At 47.9% G+C, this 13687-nt stretch overlaps 1 long non-coding RNA gene across 1 annotated transcript; it reads left to right on the forward strand.

Annotated features, from left to right (window-relative positions):
• Window positions 1–309: 309 nt before the first annotated feature.
• LOC140595734 (uncharacterized) lies at window positions 310–13185 on the forward strand. The gene is made up of 5 exons (XR_011997592.1): window positions 310–638; window positions 2577–2671; window positions 5385–5577; window positions 9009–9052; window positions 12216–13185. It is a non-coding gene; the product is annotated as an uncharacterized lncRNA (long non-coding RNA).
• The last annotated feature ends 502 nt before the right edge of the window (window positions 13186–13687 follow it).

Here is a 13687-nt window from a genome sequence, read left to right on the forward strand (position 1 = left end):
CACACACACACACACACACACATGCACGCACGCACACACGCACACACCCGAACTCTTCAATAGATGCACCCAACTCCTCCGTTGCTCGTTATTGAGATGTCAGTCAGTAATCATTAGGCAAACACTCTTCATGGAGGGAACTGCTAAGAGGCCCAGGAGTCCCAAGAGACGATCTAAAAATGTCAAAAATGTTACAGTATAAATGAATGACACCAACAAGAGAACATGTGTTAGAGATGCAAGCAATTAGTTAATATATTACAAGTTTCAACCTCTGAGCAAAACAGGCAACAAAAATTTCCGCTTGACAAAAGCCTACAGATAAGATCAGGTTAATTCACAGACAATACAATCTCCCTGAATTGGAGCAACCCTCCAGCAGGCTGATAGGGGGATTCAGGGGGTGTGCAGGGTTGGAGCCCCCAGACTAGGTCCTGCTTTGCCTGGAAAAGACTGGCTTGACTACTGAGCTCTCACAGTGGAGAAGTGGGGTCTGACATGAAGGAAGATATCCTGTGCTCCATGGATCCGGCTCCCGAAGCTAGCTGCTGGCTCCTTGCTGGAGCTTCAGAATGAAATTTAGAAGGTCGAAAGACATCATATGGCTGTTTTCAAAGGAAAAGAGGTGCCTGCAAAAGGTGACAGGGGTGGGGGATGTTATATGGGCAAATGCTTTCTCACTGCTTTTCAGAGACGTCAAAAACTAAATATTGTATGTTGCGTAGTTCCCCTCTTTCACTCCCCCTCTTTCTGATTCTCTCTCTCTCTCCCCCCATATATATGTATATACGTATATACACTACACATACATACTACTACAAACACACACACACACACACACATAGAGAAAAGATGTTTGAAGAAAAAAAAAAGTCCTCCCACATATAGATATAGGCATCCAGAATATATGTCTCAAGCAAAAATACGCACGATGTGCACTTGGACTGAGGATCTGAATAGTTCCCTTAGAAATCCCAAGGAAACACTGAGAACACAAGAAAAAAAAGGAATGAAAACCTGAGTTCACCAACTCTATAAATGTAAAAAAAAATTTGTAGATAGTTAAAAATGTCCGCCCCTGTACACACGCACACCTACACTTTCACACTTCCTCTGTTTACTAAATAACATTTCAGCACAGTTTTCATCTTATAAGGAAAGTGTTTGAAACTTGGAATAAGTGCACTTAATTAAAGGAAGGCTGTGAAAATGTGCACTAATCTGATATGACTAATAGCAAAGTGCATGAAATTGCTAATTAGAATTTCATTAAAGGTGCTGCTTTATCAGACTGTGAATATCACAACCTTTAAAATTCTTTCAGGAGAGCTTAATTCCTTTTCAAACAGAAATATTCTTTAAAGACATTTGATTTGTTCTGAAGGAATTCATGGCTTAGGCTGGAACTTAAAATGTTCCCGATATTCCAGGAGGTGATATCAGAATAGGAATATAGATCAGGGACTTTGTTTCATTTGCCTGATGAATCCTTTCCTCCCCCATCTCTATGGATTATTCTTCAAAAACCCAGTCATGAAAATAGAGTTGAGTCCTTGGTTTGATCCACTTGTAATTTGTTTTCTGCTGAAGCCAAACGGTTCTTCTCTCTCTCACACACACACACAAAAGAAAAAATTACTTACAAATTTTTAAGTCACTAAAAATCAAAGTGAACATTTTAATTTTCACACTCATTAAAAAAATAAAAGGGAACAGACAATAAAATATGTTTTCTTTACAGGAAAAGGCTACTCGTTAAACAAAAAAATCAACTAGCAGCTTTCACTTTAAAAAAAAAAAAAAACCTCTTAAAATACCGATAACATTTCAATCACAAAACTGCATTTTTGAAAATTAGGAAAATCCAGTGTTAGCAATAGCAAATGTGTTTTTACTCCTTTTCTGACTGGCTTTTCTAGGTTGTAAGTTTTCTTATTTCACACTTTAATTATTCTCTGCACTAAATCTACATTTCAGCTGCTTTTTTTTTTTTTTTTTTTTTTTTACCACTCAGATTTTAAAAACTCTACCTTTCTGGTCATTCATCTTTACTAATTTCAACCTTATTTTCCGTCACTTCTCTTTATTTTCATATGCAGAAAGTTGCTCTAATATGTTACTCTCCCTGCACACAACTCTCCCTGTTACCAATTGTATTTTTCTATTTGCTGTTTTTCCTGCTGGTTCCAGAGTTCTTACAATTAGTAACTGGGTTCCTTTTAATATTCAAGCCTGATTGAACAGTTACATTTTGTTACTGAAAAACTATTACTGCTAATGGAAACTACAGCTCACTCAAAGCAGCAGTTTACTTTTACAGAAGTTGTTAAAACCCAGCCTGGCTTCAAATTTGCTGAACACACAGGTTCGCAGTGATGTAATTTTGCAGAATTGAATATTTTAAGTACACTTGAAAAACGTTGGCTTAAAAGCTAATCACTCGTGTTTACCTGATGACCGTAATCTGAAAGGGGAGAAATGAGAACAGAAGTAACTTTATTGGAGAAGCAGTGTGATTTCTTTGGACATTTAAACAAATCTCAAGTTGAGTTAATTACAGTTTGCTCTCATTTTAGCTCCAGCAGGAGGAATTTTCGTGGCGTTTAGATAATTTATCAACTGGGCTCCCCAACAGATAAAAGGTTGCGTTTTCCTTTCCAACATTTGGGAGGTACGTTTATGCAATAAATGCGACGATTTTAAAAGATCGGTCTAGACTCAAATGGATGAAAATTATGCTCGTTAACTGTAACGTCTGGAGTCCGAGGTGGGGTGTCAGCCGTGCCCATCCGTGGGCCACCGCAGGCAGACGGAGCTGCTAATTCGAATGTTTTAAGTTTCGAATTGAGAAATATTGTTCTAATATGGCAACAATGGGGCTGTTGTCCTTCCAAGCACTCTGCGACGGCAGGCTCCTCGCAGCTCGTTTTATGCAAAACGAATGGCAGGTAATTGTGATTTAATTCTTTTCAAGCAAATTACAGTGAGTGCGTGACACAAAGCCGCGGCGGACCCTCCTTTCTCTGTCAATAGTTGAATTAATGATGGCAGGAGTAAAAACAGCAATTGTGCACAACAGCCCTCCCCGGCGTCCCCACCCCTGCCAAGGGGGGACCTGCCAATCAGGCCGCGCACCGCCAGGCCCGCGGACCTGCGGGTGCCGAGGCTCGGGATGGGACGTCCCGAGTGGCGGCGGCGCCCGGGGCACGGAGCTCCGGGTGGGGCCCCTGGGCTCGGAGGCCCCCGCACCCCGCCCGGGGCCGGCCTAGGGGCAGGAAGGGCCTCCCGGGGGAGGCGGCGTGGCCGAGCGGGGGGCGCGGGGAGGCCGATCTGCAAGCGGGGTCTGGGCTCCGCGCGCCCGGGGCGCCTGCGCTGCGAGGGCCCGGGAGCAGGGCCACTCCTCGCCCCAGCCCCCGGGTGGGAAGGGGGCCCCGGGGCGCCCCGCCGGGGGTGGGCGCGCTGGCCTGGGGTCCCGCCCCCGACCCCCGCGAGCTCAGCGCAGGCAGCTGGAGCGCACGTGGGCGCTTGGGGCTGGGCTGGGCCGGGCCCCCCAAGAGCCATGGAACCGACCTCTAACACACTCTGGGAACCCGTCACTTCCCCGGGTCCCGGACCCAAAGCCGAGCGAGCTCCTCTCTGAGGCTCACAGGGGCTGCGTCCTGGGATCTGGGTCAGGGACCTCGGGATTTGGGATTTGGCGGAGGGGTGCGGGCTGCAATCCTGCCGGGCCTGCCCTGGGGCTAACTCCGGGCAGGCTCCTTAACCTCTCTGGCCTACACTGGAGTGGATAGTGGAGCCCTACTTTCAGGGGTCCTCACGGGCACTTAACCAACTGCCAGTCAAGTGCTAGAAGGGTGCCAGGCACAAAGTAGAGGGCCTGCAAGTGTCCGCAGGTCTCCGGCGCCTCAGAGCCACACGGTTTCCTTTCCTTGGACCTCCCTACCACAGTCCCTGCCTCAGGGCCTTTTGTGCTTGCAGGCAGAGCTCTTCCCTTGTCCCCATCCTGGCTTCTTTTTAGGCTTCAGCTCAGCTGTCACCCCAGAAAGATCTTCATGACCACCACCTGGCTCTCCCATCCCACTCATCACTCTAACAGAGCTCTTTATTTCTTCCTCATATTTATCCGATCCAAATATTTACCTCTCTTTGTTTTGTGTTTATTGTCTGTCTCCTCCCCCAAATCTGTTTTGTGAGATGGGGACTTCCTTCCTCTTGTTCTCTGCGGGTCCCAGTGCTTTGATCATTGTCCACTAGGTAGTAAGTGCTCAGTAAAAACTGTAGATGGATGCATGGAGTCTCATCTTCTGACCTATATGTCAAAGTGGTGGAACCATATCGCGTCTAAGTGATGTGAAACCATCAGCATGGAAGTTATATATATACATACATATATATATATATATATATTTTTTTTTTAACTAAGTAGACAATTTCCTGAAAGAGAGGGGGTTTTCAAAAAAAGTGTCATTTAGAGACTTTTCTCGGTGTCTTGGTACACTGACTCCTTCTGACCATGAGGTTGGAACCAGTCTTTTCTGAGCCCTCCCATGATCCTGGGAAGTGATGGGGGGCCTTCCGGATTTTCTTCCCAGTCTTAATTTCTCCCCTAATTGCCCAAGGGCTCTGTAGACCTTCACCCCACAGAGTAGCAATGCTACCTGCTTTCCAGTGTCACCTTCATCCCCCCCTATAGTGACGACATCACTGGGCGCCCACCTTTTGTCCTCAACCTCCCCAGCCAAGACTTTTCTGCTCCTTTGATTCCCCTCCTTGGCACTCATCACAGATCACACCTGCCTTTCCCCCTCCCCAGAGCCAGCTGCTTCGATTAGACTGGCTCCTGCCGGGCTTGCCAGGCCATGTGAAGGAGCCAGTGAGGGCTGAGAGAGGCTGGGTGGGGCTGCCTCAGCAGTTCAGCTCATGTTGGGGAGATGAGTCAACTGGCTAGGGTCACTGTGTCTTTGTGCCCAAGCTGGAGCCAGGGACAGAGTATTTCTGGAAGGCCTGGCCTGGCTCCCCATCTCACACTATTTATTTACTCAGTGAGGCCATTATAAACAATGAGTATCTCAGACACGGTCACCATCCTGGGTGGCCAACTCCCATCCCGGGGTCGTATCTCTGGGAAAGAATTTGAAGACCTCTAGCTATCCAGAGAACAAGAAGCATAAATATTCAACTCATTCATACTTCCAAAACCAGTTGCTTAGCGCCTTTGGACCAAGCCCAGTGGTGGGTGCCGGGGACATAGATGCAATAATAGCTAATACTTGTTTAGTGCTTCCCTTGTGCCAGGGACTGTTCTAGATACTTCATGTGTGTGACATCACTTAATGGGTTATAGCTCTCTGAAACAGATTCTATTATTATCTCCTTTTCTGCAGAAGGAAATAAACTCAAAGCACACATAGAGTTCACCAGGGTTACACAGCCAGGGAGTGATGGGGTCTGAACTTGGAACCAGAGCCCGCACCCCAGAACCCCACGCGGCCCTGACCCTCTATCTCCGTCTCCAGGATGGAAGAGACACAGCGTCGGCCATTCAGGGGCACGGAGCATCAGAAGCAAACAGAGAAGGTAGGTGGGCGGGTGTGGTTCCCCACACAGGGTACCAGTAGTGATGCCTACTGGCTCTTTCTGTAGACACCAGGCCCTGTTTTAATTGCTTTACACGCATCACAGAATCTGAGGCGAAGGAAGTGGCATTAGCTCCATTTTAGAGATGAGACAGAGAGGTCCAGCAGCTTGGGGACAAGTAAGGTCTCTGGGACAGTAAATGGCAGAGCTGGGACTGGAACCCACAGAGTCTCACTCCAGGGCCCATGCTCTTATCCTGGCGCCCGCCTGGCAGCCAAGAGGGTGCTGAACCCCATCAGGGTCACCAAAAACACCCTGTGTTTGGATCCAGAGGACCTGGCTCGGAGCCCCTGCGCTGCTACTTTTGCTAAATGAAACCCTTGGGGCGTCTCCATTTCCTTGCCTGTAGAATGAGGGTCATGAGGTCGGCTCCACCTGCCTCCCAGGGCCACGGGGAGGATTAATGAAGATAACGTCCGGGGACGTGCGCTCTCAAGTGAGAACTGCTGACTTCAGAAACATTCAGTTCTATGGGCACTGGTCCGTGCTGGGCCTGGGAGAGCAGGGGACAAGCCACTGGCCCCCTCCTTGATCCTGCACACGGCCCAAGAAAAATGAAGAGGTGTTTATTTTAATTGCAAAACAAATGACTATAATGAGGTGTCTTGTTTGGTGATATAGGTGATTAGACGACTAAGTCTGTTACTTTTTGATTGTTTGTTTCTGAGAGGCCTGTATTCAAAGGCCCCTGGGCCAACACTTGGATTCGGCTTCCCTCCAGACCGTGGGCAGGATGCTCCACATGCTCAATGCCCCAGGCCTTCCCGTAGCCCTGAGAGGTGAGCCGGACATTACACCCATTTCATAGGCCTAGAAACTGAGAGGTGAAACAATGGGGCTAATGAATGGAGGAGCTGGTCCCGAGGGAAGTCCGGCTGACTCGGGTCCTGGCGTCTTTGCCACAGCTCCACAGGTCCTGGTGCAGAGCTGGCATGTGGGGGCTGCCCCCTTCCTTCCTCCCAAAGCTCTACCTTTGTCTGAGTGTCCCCCTCTCTCTCGACCTCGGTGCTTTTACATCCCCCACCCACCCGTCAGACTTAGGGATCCACCTGCACACAGTACTTCTGTTGACGGACTGAGGGCTCATTCTGTGTCCCTTCCACATGCCCACCCGTCAGTCTGCTGCTTCTGTATATGAGCTTGAGGTCAACATCTTGGCTTCGTTCAAGGCGCAAAGTGAGGACACATTCTCCATCCCCGGACCTCACCCTAGGTGAAACCATCCCTCCGAGGGCCAGGGTGGGATGAGGGAGATGTTGTTGCCTTGGTTCCCCTCCATGTTTACCCCAGACTTGCTTCTGGCTCTTCACTGAATTTATTTTGGCTTAAATGATGCAGTGGTTGGAGATAGTAAAAAAAAAAAAAGAAAAAAGAAAAAAATCTACCTTCATAAGACCATCAGGCAGATTGAGTGAGGTTGTAAAGGGGACAGCAGTCACCCTACATGGGCTGATGGGCTCTGTCATGGTGCTCCCAGACAACAGGTGGCTGGTGACTCTACTGGTGTGTTGACACATTCTTGAGAGGACTCCCACTGTCAGGCTGTGACTCCTGAGGCAGAGGGGCAGGACTGGGCTGCATGGTGGGGGCTCGAGGGTGAAGGATATGTGTTTTCTATTTGCCTTGATCTCATGGGGTGACCCAGAGCAACTGCAGGAGTGCACACATAGGTTGGTGGGTGCACTGCATACCTATGGAACTGGGGTAGCCACCAGGGGTAGAGTCCCTGTTCCCCTACTTACTAGCTGTGGGGCCTTGGGACAATTGCCTAACTTCTCCGTGCCTCCATTTTCTCATCCATAAAGCTGAGGGAACAGCTAGATGAATCTTATAAGGTCAGTGGGAGGAGTCAATTATGCAATACATGGAAAAGCATTTTAAGCGGTGTCTGGCACAGAATAAACAGTCTACAAATGGTAGCTGACCCTAAAATACAAGCTCAAAACTATCTTCTCCATTTATGTTTGCTTTCCCCCTCAAAATATGTAATACCCCAAAGTCATAAAATGGAGAACCTTTCAAACTGTATGTTGACAAGCGTGAGGTGTATTCTGGGTTCCACCATTCACTACTGTGTGATCCTTGGCAAGTGACTTAGTCTTCTGAGCTTCAGTTTTCTTATCTATAAAATGGACATAAAGTTAAAAAACCTACTACTAGTAGTGGGGATTAAATGAATAATGTACATAAAGCAAATAGCATTTATTAGTCTTCTTTATACTCTGCTTTTCTTCCCCTGTACAAGTCCTTTTTGGTTTTTTGGTTGTTTTTTGTTTTGTTTTGTTTTGTTTTGTTTTGTTTTGTTTTGTTTTGTTTTGTTTTACAAGTCCTTTTTGAAGGGCTGTGAGATATCTTCTCCAAACCAGTTTTCCTTTCCTCTGGGTACATAGGAAGACTACATTTCCCAACATCCTTTGCAGTCCAGGGCCCCATGTGACCAAGTTCTGGCCAGTGGACTTTGAGCATATGTGTGGAAACAAATGCTGTTTCCAGGCCTGACCCCTAAAGTTTCTTGTAAGATCTTTTATGCTCATTTCCTCCTCCATCTGCCAGCTGAATGTCAGGGTTCATGGTGACTTTGGAAGCCCCATTTTGGAAGTGGAGGAGGCCCTGCCAGCAGAGCCCTGCTCTACACCCCTACTCCTTATCAGCCTGCTTGGACTGTGACATGTTGCATTAAGCCATTGAGATTGAGGGGTTGTCACTGCAGGGAGCAGTTAGTCTATCCTGACATACACAGAATCTTCTAGAACCTCTATGTAGTGTAACTCCCTGCACACATTCATGTAAGATCTTGCACATATTTGAGAGACTTACCAGGGCCCCGCCCCCTTAAGCTCATCCACATGGCCCAACGTCAGGGCCTCGGCTGCCTTAAAGAATGAGATCCAGCACAACGTGGGGCCAGAGAGTCCTGGGAACGCCATCCTGGTTTCAGGACCTCCCTGCAGCAGGCCACACCTTACTTAAGGGATTTGGATGACCACCGAGACTCTCAGGGGGAAGGTCTCCTAAGAAGGCATCACATCCAACAGATCTGATGGATCACAGGTCACAGGATCGGGCAGTAGTAGCCTCTCCCAGCTGAGTCCCTGGGGACTTTGCTCAGGGCTCCCCATGCATGCGGTCCTGCCCTCCTCCTGCCCTGGGGGAGATCAGCTCTTTCCATCCTGCCTCCCCTGTTAAATTGAGTGCCCCCTGGAAGCGGGGGGCTGCTGCAGGGTTTGTTTTGCACAAAGCTGTTGATTCCAGGGGTCAAGGACCGTCTTCATGGTGTTCTAGAAAAGTAAATATTCTTAGCTTAAGTGGAGGTTATATTAATTAAAAATAACATACTATTATTCATATACTGAATGTCTGTTCTGTTCCAGGCCCATCTGTTATTTCATTAAGTCCTTCCCCGTAATCCTATCAGGTGAGTTTTAAATAGCCCATGTTCCAGGTGAGGAACTGGAGGTGTGGAGATGCTGGGCCCAGGGTTCAGAGCTGCAGGAGGTGGTTTAGAGACTCCACTGGGGTCAATCCAATGGGAATGACAGCAAACTTTTCCTAAGCCCCTAATGTGTGCTAGGGGCCATGTGCTTTTGAAGCGTTATTGCACTTAGTTTTGATAATTTCCTTATGGAGTGGGGACTACTGTTATTTCCATTTACAGGTGAGAACCCCTAGCTCAGTGAGGCTAAGGTTGCATGGTTGAAAGAGGGGGTGCTTGGAAATTCAAATTCAAGTCACCCTTTAGAGCTTGCGCTGTCACTCACTTAGCACCTACAGTGCCTCCTTCTACTCCTTTGAAATACAAGAGGGACCAGGTAGTCTTCCGGGGCCTGTGACTTTGGGGTGGGGAGCCACCCTGTGGTCAGGCTGATGGCCTGCTTGAGTCAACACCTACTGTGTGCAAATCCTAAGCCCTGCAGTGATACAAGGGAGGCCCCGACTGTCCCAAGGCATTGATATCCTGGTACAGAAGAGAGCCATGTACCTACACTTGCTGCCTGAATAAGTCAGTGCAGTGGAAAAGTGGACGCTGCAAACCTCAGAGGAGAAAGGCCACCCAGGTAAAGGCAAGAATGGCTTTACCAAGGAAGTGAGATTGAGATGACCTTTGTTTACCTGCATTTAAATCCCAGGTAGCCAAGTGATTTTGGGGAAGTAAGTTAGCCAACTGGCCTGAACCTCAGTTTTGCCATTTATAAAATGCAAATAATAAAGATACCTATCTTACAGGATTATGAATATTAAGTAATCATATTTATAATTCTTAGAATATAGGAACCTCTATACTATGTACTTATTCACTCTTCTTTTTTTTTTTTTTTTTGAATTTTTTATTTTTTTTTATTTTTTTTTAATTAATTTTTATTGGTGTTCAATTTACCAACATACAGAAAAACACCCAGTGCTCATCCCGTCAAGTGTCCACCTCAGTGCCCGTCACCCATTCCCCTCCAACACCCGCCCTCCTCCCCCCTTCCACCACCCCTAGTTCGTTTTCCCGAGTATTCACTCTTCATTATCAAGGACTAGTAGAGTTTCAGTAGATGAAGAAGGGAGATGTAATGCAGCAAGTGAATGCCATGAGCAAAGCTTGAGAGTTAAGAAAGCAAAAGTGTTTTTAAAGAATAGCAAGTAGCTCCATCTGGTTGGTTGATATGGGGGCAATAGTAGTTGGGGCGGGGGATCCCTGGGTGGCTCAGTGGTTTGGCACCTGCCTTCAGCCCAGGGCATGATCTTGGAGTCCTGGGATCAAGTTCTGGGATCGAGTCCCACATTAGGCTCCTTGGATGGAGCCTGCTTCGCCCTCTTCCTGCGTCTCTGCCTCTCTCTCTCTCTCTCTCTCTCATGAATAATGAATAAAATCTTAAAAAAAAAAGGAGATGAGGCTAGAAAAAGGATTGGGGCTCAGGTTGATGAGTACATACTTAATAGGCAATGGGGAGCCACTGAATGTTTCTGAACAAGGGAGTTTCATAGCCAGAACTAGGTTTGACTGCAGAATGTATGCTGGATTGGAATGAGGGTGATGGGAGAAGACCAGTGCAAACTATTGTCTTGGCCAGGGAAGAGGGTGGTGGCAGCTGGCAGGCCAAAGAAAGCATGAATTGGCACGTGTGGTCGAGGGAGGTGTGTTAGACACACCCTTGGCCAAGGGCAGGTGTGGCAGTGGTGCCCATCCAGGTCCAATCGAGTGGCTGGGAACCCACAGCAGGGCTCTCCCTTTGCAGGCCTGGGCTTGGGATGCAGTCCCTCTGGGCATCGCATCATCAGTGCCATCTTTGTGCCAAGAAAGACATAAACGAAAAGTAGATAAATGGGGCACCAGCCTCCTTTAGTCCTGAGAAGCCAGGGCACCTGGTATCCCCAGGGTGCACAAGCTCTTTGATGGCCCCAAAAACAGGTTCTAGAAGACTCATTTGGAAGGGAAAAGGGAGGCAGGCTCCTTTTGGGTTTTCATCTAGATTTTTGAAGAGCAAAGCAGACTGGTGAGAGCTGCCTGTCTGAGGCGTGTTTTATCTTAACCTTTCCATGTAATCCTGAAAGCCCACCTAATCAATTGAAGATCATAAAATATTAGACTTAATGCTGCAAAGTGCTGCTTTTTAATTCACATAACAAGCTCCTAAATAATTCAAATAGCAAACAGACCCTGCAAGTCAATGGTGGGAGGCTGCTTGGATCAGCGGGAGAGTGTCAACACATGCCACATTTCCCGGATCGACTCCATTTCAAGAACCCTATTAAGTTAATTGCCGGTTTCTGACAGCAGAGAGCATGCTGGGAGCACAGCAAGCTTTATTAGCCTCCGTGGCATCTGGAGACATCAGCCATTTTGCCCCTACTTGCAGGCACTGGGAGCAGCATGGAAAAAAGTAAATCGAATTATGAGACAATAAATGCTTTTTGGCAGCACGTGGGCATCAGATTCATTGGTGGATCCCAAAGAGCTCGAGTGTCAGTTGCTGGCCTGTTAAATTCTTTACAGCAACACCGTCCCTATATTGCAAAAGTCTCAGGATGGAGCGGTGACCTCCTTTGGCACCGCGTGGCTGACACGGGTAAATGACAATGCCAGCGAGGGTTCCCCACCTCCTAACGACACGGCCGGGGAAGCAGAGTCTCTAGAATGGGAGAGTCGGGTGAACGTTTGGAGCACCCCCCCCCCCCCAGGCATCCCAAATGTTCAATGTTACATGTTGGCAAGCAGATCTGCCTGGGTTTGGAGCCCCAGGAGGCACCCATGGGGCTCCGGAGTTGGTCAGGGGAGACCTGTGAAGTCAGGGGGCCCGGTCATCTGCCCATCTGGAGGTTCCCAAGAGGGCCCTGTTCCACGGCTGTGTGTCTCCCCTTGGCAGCCCAGGTATCTACTGACCGCGGAGTGGGGCGGTGCATCCCCCCCGGCAGCTGGGAGATCTACCAGCAGGTTCCATTCTGCAGAGGGGGGCTCTCATCTCTCCAGGGCCTACCTTTGACGCATGAGCACACACCGGCAAGGAGAGATTCTGGGACTGCCCCAAGGTCACACACACAGCCAGCTGCTGCCAGCAGATTCTAGGGTGACATTTTGTTCTTTTCCCTGGCAGGATGCTGCTTCTCTTTCAGGTGTGATGGTGCGAGGGTGACAGCCTAGGTAAGATCAAGATTAGTATCCCGGTTCAACCATTGCCCGTCAGAATGACCTCAATTTGAGCAAAATGTGTAACTTTACTGTCCGTCGACCATACTGGCAAAATGAGGACAGGAGTGCTTGCCTGATGGGATTCTTCTGGAAAGGACGGAATTAGTGATGGATGTTAACCATGTGGTTAAGGCCTCAAGCTTGGTAGCTAACACTCGGCCTGATTTCCTTCTCATCATCTCCGCATAACTCATATGAGCAAGACTCAGGTGAGCAAGGTTATTTGCATTTCTAGATGATTCTTTTACAGAGAATCTTCCAGTTTATTGGGTTCACATATCTGAATTTTTTTCATCAAGGTTGCATAAAGGGATGCAAACTACTCTCTCAAATCTCTTCTTACCCTGTCCTCAGATCTAGCCTTGGGGGCTGCAGAAATGATGCTTCTTCCTGCATCTGGTCTCCAAAATGGTACAATTGGAAAGAAATTCCTAGAATAGCTGGCAGGGGTGAGGATGCTGGAGGAAAACCAGCAACAGGTACAAATAGTGCAGGTGACTGGCTGTTTCGATCCTGGTTCTCTAGTCTTTCTATGTCATCAAATTGCTGCACTCTGATGCTAGAAGAGGTCTCAGACATGGAAGCTGGCATCCTCACTTCATGGATGGGGAAACTGAGGCTCAGAAAGAGGCAGCGACTCACCTGAAGTCATCCAGCTAGTTAGCGGTGAAGCCAGTGACAGGAGCTGGGTCTCCTCCTTCCTGGTTCTGTCGTCTTTCTAGTTTTCGAATAGCTGGGAGTGACTTTTGTGGCATTAGAGCAGATTTCACTCTACCTGGGAAGCACTGGACCACTGCCATTGGGCCAGAGTCTTGCTCCCTCCTGCACTTCCAGAAAGAGGATGTAAAAAAAAAAAAAAAAAGAAAGAAAGAAAAGAAAAAAGAAAGAAAAGAAAGAAAGAGGATGTGCTTTTGCCCCAAAACCTCTTTCTGAAAATGTCAGTTCATAACTCATCTATAGTAATAACGGCTATCATTTCTTTTCTAAAAAATATTTTATTCATTTATTCATGAGAGACACACAGAGAGAGGTAGAGACGCAGGCAGAGGGAGAAGCAGGCTCCCTGCAGGAAGCCCGATGTGGGACTTGATCCCAGGACCCCGGGATCATGACCTGAGCTGAAGGTAGACACTCAACCAAGCCTCCCAGGTGCCCCAACGGCTATCACTTCTGAAGGCTGATTTCCAGACACTTTGTTGACCTTTTCTACACAATGCTTTGGGGTTAGGTGTTACTGTGACTCTCATTTTTCTGAGGAGGAAACTGAGGCCAAGAGGTGAAGTAGCTTCACCAAAGTTACACAGCTGGTAGGTCAAAGGTAGGGCTTGAACCAGAGTTCATTCCGACTTAGGCTCTTTTCCTGTGGCAGCCCACCCC

This window comes from Vulpes vulpes, chromosome 15 (assembly GCF_048418805.1).
Source record: "Vulpes vulpes isolate BD-2025 chromosome 15, VulVul3, whole genome shotgun sequence".
NCBI lineage: Eukaryota > Metazoa > Chordata > Mammalia > Carnivora > Canidae > Vulpes > Vulpes vulpes.